Source organism: Hibiscus syriacus, unplaced genomic scaffold, assembly GCF_006381635.1.
Source record: "Hibiscus syriacus cultivar Baekdansim isolate YM2019G1 unplaced genomic scaffold, ASM638163v2 tig00116958_pilon, whole genome shotgun sequence".
In the NCBI taxonomy this organism is placed as follows: Eukaryota; Viridiplantae; Streptophyta; class Magnoliopsida; order Malvales; family Malvaceae; genus Hibiscus; species Hibiscus syriacus.
This window is the reverse complement of record NW_024063484.1, coordinates 187,303-196,590: the sequence shown is the minus strand read 5'-3', so window position 1 is coordinate 196,590 and position 9,288 is coordinate 187,303.

Sequence of the window (9,288 nt, the reverse complement as noted above, 5' to 3'; positions counted from 1 at the left end):
CTAAAATCAAAATGAATTTTAGCGAGTACCCCAAGTTTGACAGTTTTGGCCTTTTGTGCTTTTTCATAGGACGGTTGTCCATTACCTTTCTGCATTAATCAAATTGCTTATCTTTGGTTGTCCATTACCTTTCTGCATTAATGTTTTATTATTTATGGAACTTAAAATATTTTCAAAAACTCAAAAACAATCTATTCGGTGCATTTTTATGACAGTTTTGCAACTCTTCGGAGAAGTTTTGATGTTTTCAGTTCAAGAAGTTTTATGGTTTTGGAATTTTTGAGCAAGTTCCAAAATTTTAAGTTCTAACAATTGAAATGTCGATAACCCGATCAAGGAGTTCAATATTCTTTTAAAAGTTTTGAAACTTCTTGCATGAATCAACTTGTTTCGACGATTAAAGAATTTGTTATTGTTTTTTAAGGTATGAGTTTGAATACCAACGATTGTAAATCGAACGTTTATTATCAAATGGTTAAGAGTAATTAGAATATATTTTACTTTGTAATCAGTTTAGCTTAATCAAATTTTATTTTTGGAAACTTCTTATGGAAGTGGCCATCAAATGCACAAATTTATTGTTCTAAGTCGTTTCAAACTTTAATTACTTCAAACGACTAAAAATTAATTAGAGCATATATAAGAGATCTTGTATTGGTTAAGAAGCATCGAGATTTTACATTATAATATTTTATTCTAGTGTTATCAAGTGTGTAAGCTTAAATTCTGTAAATTATTTGCATTGTGAGGATATCTTTATTGTTTGTTATTTGTATCATCTCTTTAAGGAAAAAGTGTTCTTTGAGCATAAATCCAGTGAGAAATTATAAGATTACATATTGTCTTTAAAGGTTGGAATAAATTAGTAAATTTATGAAATTCACAGTGTGGATAGTTAAAGTAGTAGGTGTAAATTTAGTTTAAAATTGAACAATTTTAAAATTATTTATTTTAATTTTTGATTCTTTAAAAAAATCATCTTTTTATGTGTTAATTTACCATTCCGGTCAGTTGACTCAACAACTAATGTTAGTGCACGACTCATCGGAAGATTTAAAAACCTTCCGAAAAAATCTAAGGACAATTAACCATCAACAAGCCATTTATAACCTCCACATTAACTTCTGACATTTTCGGTGATTCTCAATTCATTAATAAGCCTTTATACTTCAATGAAGTCAAATATTCCATTTGTAAAAATATGATGAGACTTTTGTTGAAACAATTCCTAAGCTCGATGAGTTTTTAAAAAAACGTGCATATTCAAAAAAATTGAAAAATCTAATTTTGACAATTACATGGAATCGACATCGATCATTTGATTTTACAAACACGGAATGTGATGGCTGATTGGGGGACCAGTGGGCCATATTGTTTGGCGAGGGCTTTGTTGATGCTAGGGTTTGGAGCATTGGGACACAACTGAGGTGTGGTCTTAGGCTTGGCTATTTGGGCCTGTTTTTCATGTAATTGGGTTTGTTAGGTCAATTAGGTTGTTGATAGGCAAATTTGATATCTCATCTCTAACTTATTTATACTAATATTCCTACAGTATAATTAAAATAAAATCCATATAACATAATCTTCAAGTGCTCCATTTAACATAGTTTTTCATAGCCTCATTCAATTCTTGGTTCATAACACTGAACATCTTTCGTCTATTCTGCCAAATTTTGGAAAGATGAAACTAAAAAATTCACTGACAACTATAATTCATTAGTATATTTAATCACCCTGCTCCAACAACTTATTCGAAAGACATTTAAATATCTCGAAAAACCTATTATCATGCTCAAAAAATTTATGGATGACCTAAAATAATTACGAAATGAAAAACTTTGAAAAATAATTTCTTTATAAAGTTATTATTTTACACTCATTTTTCTTTAAAGATCCGCGAGAACCTCATTTTAAGTTTTCCAATTAGTATATATATATATATATATATATATATATATATATCTAAAATTGTGATTCAAAAATTTTCAGTTAAAACAGAGTTAGAAAGTGAATTATTTAAAAAAACTTCTAAATAAAAAAACTCTTAATAATTTTAACACTTACCTCAAATATTAAAATTTTTAGATTACTTTTGAAATTAAAATCAATATAAGTTTACTGCTAAAATCTTAATACCATTTGAGTTGAAATCGAACCTTAATTGCACTTTTAAAATTTTAGGACTAAATTATAAAGAGTGTAAAACTCATTTAAAAACCTATTTGAAATAGGGATGTGAAATCAGATAATCATTCAGGTTTCATTCGGATCATGTCAGGTCAGTTCAAATCGAATACAAGTCGAGTCAGGTCAATTTAATAGTTCGACTCGGATCAGGTCGGGTCCGGATCAAATCAGTTCGAGTCATTTTCATATTGATTTGACATCATATTCAGTTCAGGTTCAGGTCGGGTTAATTTCAGTTCAAGTTTAGGTCGGGTTAATTTCAGTTCGGATCGATGTCAGTTCAGGTTAAAACGATCTAGGTCTGAATTAGTTAAATACCAGGTTAATTCAGGTTCGGATGGACTTTAGTCAGATCTCGTTCAGATTGGATCACATCATTGACAGACAAAATTCAGGTCGTATCTTACCGGATACGGATTGATTCAGGTTGGGTAATTTTGGGTTAATTATTTTTAGCCTTTCAATGTTTCATGAACGTCGAATTGTAATTTGATCGTATATGATTTAGAATAAATTACAAAAAATATAAATAATTATGGGCCAATTTTGATAAAAAATATATAATTTAAAGTACTAAATTAAACAAACATGAAATTACAAGCAAAAATTTAAATAAATTAAACAACACATGGATGATGGATCAAATCGAAATAATTATAAATGTGAAATTGAAATTAATATGAAATAGACTAAATTGCATCCATTTAAAAAGTTGGTGAGCAAAAGTTTATAAGGTTTGGACATTATGATATAATTTATAGAATTTAAAATGAACTTTATTATGTGATTTATAGGGTTTGAAGTAAATTACAAAAATATAAATAAGTATGAGTCAATTTAAGATACAAATATAATTTTAAAAACAAATTGAATAAATATGAAATTATAAAAAGGAAGTATAAGCTATAAATATATATATATATATACGTATGATGTATGTACATAAATATATATAAGTATATATTATAATATATATATATATACACACATATAAGTATAAAGTACATATATATATATGTGTATTATAATATATACTTATATATATACAGTGACAAAACTTGGAGATAGAAATTAGGGGGTCAACTTAAAATTTTTAAAAAATTAACTGGTTTAAATTAAGATTTTTAAATTTTTTGAAGGGTTTAGTTTTTATTTTTTCCAAAAAATTAGGATCTAATTACAATTTTTGAAATTTTAATAAGATATTTTAAAAATTTTGGGAGGAGGTTTAATTAAGAATATTAAAAAATTAAAGTTTAATTTGAGTTTTTAAAAATTTGGGGGGCCAAATTGAATTTTTTAAGGGTCAAAATTTTATTTTATTTTTTAATTTTGGGGGACCATGCCCCCTTTAGTTTAGCTAGGGGTGTAAATGAACATAGTGTTCGGTGAACTGTTCACGAATGTATTTATGTTTTTTATTAAGGCTAAATAAACGATAATGGACAAAAGTTTTATGTTCATTTAATAAATGAACAAACACAAACAAAAGTGTATTCGATTTGTTTATGTTAACGAACAAGCTTATTTATATTTATGAGCAAGCTTATTTATAGGTTTATGAGCAAGCTCGTTTAGAAGCACATTTACAAGCTCATTTAATTTTTTTATATTCTAATTATTAGTGAAGGTACATACTAAATTAAATGTGTAGTAAAATTTAGAGTTTAAACTGTGAATCTTAAGAAGTTTAAGCACCAATTATGTAATTTACCTTTTTCCCTAATTGTAACACAAACTCTTTTCCTTGCTCTTTTTTTCCTTTCAATCTGTTCATCTCTTCCAAGTTTCCTTTCCCATTTTTTTCCACAAGATTTATCGAACCTTAAAATATCATATGTGTTAAGATTTATCAATTCCTAAACTTTTGTTAATCTCTTTACAAGAGTTTTCATGGTTGGGTTTATAAGATTTCCCTCTATTTCTCTGTTTCATTAATGCTTCTCCCTGTTTGATGGTGGTAATAATTAGATAAGATTTTCTTGTTAAATTCATGCTTATATACTTTTTCTCTTTTTCTTTTGGTAAGATCTTCGTTATTAGAATTTCAGTTAACTTCATCGATGCTCTCTTTGACTTCTGCAACTTTCTCTCTTTCACTTTCTAACCCTACTAAAGTTGCAAAAACCCTAATGTAATCTAAAAAAATAACTTTATAATGTAAATCCATGTGCAAATTAATATTGAGAAATTGCATAAATTTATTATAGATGGGAAATTTCATTATCATTATAAATTATCAATCTGCTCTAATCTCATTTCATTTGGGGGACAATATTGCACAAAGCATATTCCATTTTATAATGTAAATTCTTTACTTTGTGTTTCATTGTTAAATTCATAAATATTGTTTTAATTGTGCATCTGTGCTTTTTATCTCAAGTATTTTTGTTTCTATGATAATTTCAATTATTTACATATTTGTCTCTTCGTTAAAATATATATTATGTGTCAATCTAAAACTGTTCTTGTTTATACATGCTAATTTTATCTTGCAATTCAATTTTTGCACAAGTGGTAGTTCTGTTAATTTTCTTTCTATTTGTTTAGTAACATTTTTGAACATATATAAATGCACATGTTCACGAACATTATATGAACACTAAATGCACATGTTCAAGAACGTTCAACAAACGCTAAACGAGTACTAAACGAACACGTTCGCAAACTTTAAATGAATGGACATGAACACCTTCAAAAATAAATAAACAAACACGAACATGATATTAAAAATTAAACGAACATGAACTAAATACAGACACTTTTAAAAATAACTAAACGAACACGAACACAATCTTATTCGTTCAACTTCAGTTCATTTACACCCCTTCTTGCAAATTAAGGTATAACACCTTACCATTATGTTGTTTTGGTGGTAAAACGTTAAGCCTTAACCCATAAGACCTAGGTTTAATACCTTGTCATTGCAAATTTTGATTTCCTTCTTATTCTTAAATCAACCATACTATGACATGTCATCGTTCGATTGGTTTTAATTAATGAAATTAAAAATAATCATACAAAATAAATTTAAATTTAAAAATGCTAATGTGGCAGGATGACGTGACCAAATAGCATGTCATCTCTTAATAAAAGAGTGTAAATGATTCAAATTTTCAAGACAACATATAAGAGTTAATTTATTATTTTTATGGCTCAATTTGAGAATATAATTAATTTATTAAAATTTTCATAATTTCTTGTCATACAAGAAGATTAAGGAGAAGAAATTGAGTAACTCACACGTCCTTTAATTCTCTCCCAAGTTTTTTCCAATATAGAAATTTTGACCTCAGAATTTATTATTTTTCATTTAATCAACCACTTGAGAATACTAAGTTTCAAAGTAAGCTTATCATCATCATCATCTTTAAATTAAGCTTTATCAATACTATTTTTCTTGAAAGTTTTATCATTTCACATTGTTCTTTAAATACTTGACTTTTGAACTCATGTTATGGATCCTTAATCAGTGATAAACATCATTAACACACTTCAAATATACTTTATCATAATTGTACTAATTCAAATATAACATGAGTAATTAGATAAAAACACTTGAAATTTCACTAAATAAAAAGAAAAAGCACTTCTCCTGTACCAATTCCTTTCCCAATTTTAAAAATAAACCAAAAAGGAAATAGAAAGAAATTCAATATTAATATTCCACTATAACTTTTTGTGTTAAAGAATCGTCAATCTTATCAGTAGCGCCAACAATGCCTACATTACCTCTATTAACTACTCTCTCTAGTAGTTTCCTCATGGACCTGGCTTCTTGCAACATTATCAAAACATCCCTCATCGATGGCCAGTCCGTCGGGTTCGAACTGGTGCATAGCAACACAATTCTAAGTATTTGCACCATTAACACTACCCCAAAGCTATAGACTTTTTTCATCGACTAGGAGAGTATAAGCATATTCTTTAAAATAAAATACAAAGTTAATGTTTTTCTCAGAAAACAAACATGATCATCACAAAAATCCAAACAAATACTAAAAATCAAACAAGTACTGCCATGAAAAGAAAAGAACAAAAAGCATCACACACAATAATAGGCCATCCATGCAACAAGTTTACGATACCATGCAATGCCGGAAAGTCCATTAGTTTAAGTTCATTTTTTTATAAGATTTGAAGGCCTCATTAAAAACCTCCTTCATGATTAATGGAGCTTGTATAGAAACTCCTTAATCAGCGGAAGGAGAAAAAGAATGACTTATATTTCATTAGAAAATAATAATTACAACCATGGAAAATTAATCCAAATAACCCTTACAACAATAAGTAAACCCCAACCTAACAGGAAGCAAAAACCAATCTGAAAATACCAACATAAAAATCATCCTAAACCAGCCTTTGCTAAAGCATCAGCATCCATGTTAGATGTCCTTGCAACCCATCTAACAACCCCCCAAAATTCTAAGACTGTCAACTATGTTTGTAACAATAAAACCATATACAACTGGACATGAATCAACATCATTGATCCAGTCTATTACAACCCTGCTATCACTCTCAACAATCAACCTATCTTTGAACCTCCCTTGAAAAGAGGCAAAGAAAGAAATGCCCTTTTGAATAGCTTTAAGTTCCTTCAAAGTCAGAGGTCCCGAACCAGCAAGCTCCTGAAAAGAACCTAGGATTACACCAGAATGATCCCTCAAAAGACCTCCAAGACCTGATTTCTTCCAATCACTGCTAATGGCTGCATCCACATTCAATTTAATGAAACCCATGGGGGGAGGTGACCAAGGGATTGTAGAAGACTTTACAAAATTATAGGTCGAATAAGAATCCCCTAAAGAAGGATCAGAAATCAATGAGTCCTTAGGGATAGAAATATCCTTATGCTTAGCTAGGAACCAAGAAGCAAGCCTAACTCTTGTTAAGAAGAACAACTCTGATCAAGCTTCCCCCCTTCAAAAACAATAGAATTTCTGGTTTTCCAAATGGTCCAAATAACAGCCCCAGGAATGAAAGTCCAAATCGCATAATTAGATTTCAACTAGTCTCATGCTAGAAGAAAGATTTTTGCATCTGCAGAAAAAACAGAACTGAACCTCCATAATTTTAGAAATTTGTTCCATATAGACCACGACACCGAACAATTAAAGAATAAATGTGAGGAAGTTTCTTCAACCATTCTGCAAAGAGGGCATAGAACATCCTCAATACCTTGAACACCTCTTTTAACCAATTCTGATTTAACAGCTAATTTATGGAGCACAACTTGCCACACTAAAGTTTCAGCTCTAGGGGGAATCAATCCTCTCCAAACGATATTATTCCAAAAATGAGCAGCTTCTGAACCTGATGCACATCTCTTGACACAAGAACTTACTGTAAAAACACCATCCCCACTGCCTTTTCAAATCAACCCATCACTAGAATCATTAGACAGAGAAAAAGAAGAAATTATGCTCACCAGATTACACCATTGTTCAAGCTCCCAATCATTTAAGTTTCTTCTTACTTGGACATCCCAAATCCAACCCGATGAGAGAAATTCCCCAAACTCACAAAGCTTACCATATTTATTAGTAGAAAGGCAAAACAGTGTAGGGAACAAAATCTGGAACGAATAATCAGCAACCCAACTATCCTGCCAAAATCTAAGATTCTTACCATTTCCAACATGAAAGCTGCACAAACTACGAAACTTAGAGCCAAAGGAGTCTTGCTTGTAATAGTCATTAACCACTGTTCTCCATAACCAGGAAGATTTAGGTGGAGCCTTGCTATCAAACAATAACCTTGTTGAATCAATGTTGTATTTACTGCATATAAATTCCCTCCACACAACACTTCTCTCATTTGCGAACCTCCAAGACCATTTAACCCAGTGTATCTTCTTGATACCAATTCTCCCTCCCCATAAAAAATTAGACATTATTGAATTAAGAGACTTTAGGATTGAAGCTGGAATCTTGAATATAGACAAATAATACGTTGGCAGTGAGGATAGAACCGATTTGATTAAAATCAGTCTGCCTGCTAATGACAGAGTAGCAGCCTTCCAACCGGCTAATGTACAATGAATAGCAAAGAGAAAGCAAACCATGCGAAGATATCAACAAAAGAAAAGTGAGATTAATGCTTTTTCTTTTGGACCCAAAAGAGGAATAAGATAATAGGTGTCTTAACCCCACTCAACAATATGGCAAGTGTGTGAATGTAAAATTTAATTCTAGTATTCTAACTAATGAGATCACTAAACCAAATTAAGTTGTCAAATCATTAAGAGGTCAATGATAAATGTTTATTCTCTTTTTATACTATAGAAGTTTATTATCAAGGTATCTTTCTAATTTAGTTTATTTTATATATAACATAAAAAATTAAAAGAATTTAATATCTAATCCAGCTAAATTAACTCATTATTGGTATAATTCTTATTTTTGTATATATTTTAGGATAAACAAATCGACCTGGAATAAGTTTTTACTGGATATTCAATCATAAAAGAAATCTACCAAAATAACAAACAAATTTCATATATGGGATCTCGATTATTAATTAACGTGCACCAAATATAAAACGTAGGACAGCAGTAATCAACAATCCTAGACTAAAATGAATAAAGTTAAAGAACGCACCTGGAGCAATGTATCCATATGAGCCAGCCGACAATGAAAGACATGGACTCATCAGTCATCACTCTGGATCAACTTGGCAACTCTAAAATTTGTCACTCTGGCCTCCATCTCACTGTCCAATAAAATATTACTTGGCTTGAGATCGCGGTGGACGATCACCGGATCACAGTCATGGTGAAGATATCAAATGCCTTGTGCAACGCCAAGGGTAATTTTGTACCTTATCACCCAATCGGCCACCAAGTTCTCCCCTTTGTTCTTGCCATGCAATAAGATGTCCAAGTTGCCGTTGGGCATGTATTCATGAAGCAGAGCATCGTACACTCCCCGTTGCTGCAACAACCTAACAATCTATGTTAGGGTGCCTGACGTTCTCCAGCACGTCAACCTCTGCCAACACACCTTTCCGCGTTAGATCTCTTTATTCTTACCACAACTTCACCGCTATGATTTCTCCGCGTGGCATCTCCGCTTTGCATATTGTTCTCGTGGATCTATC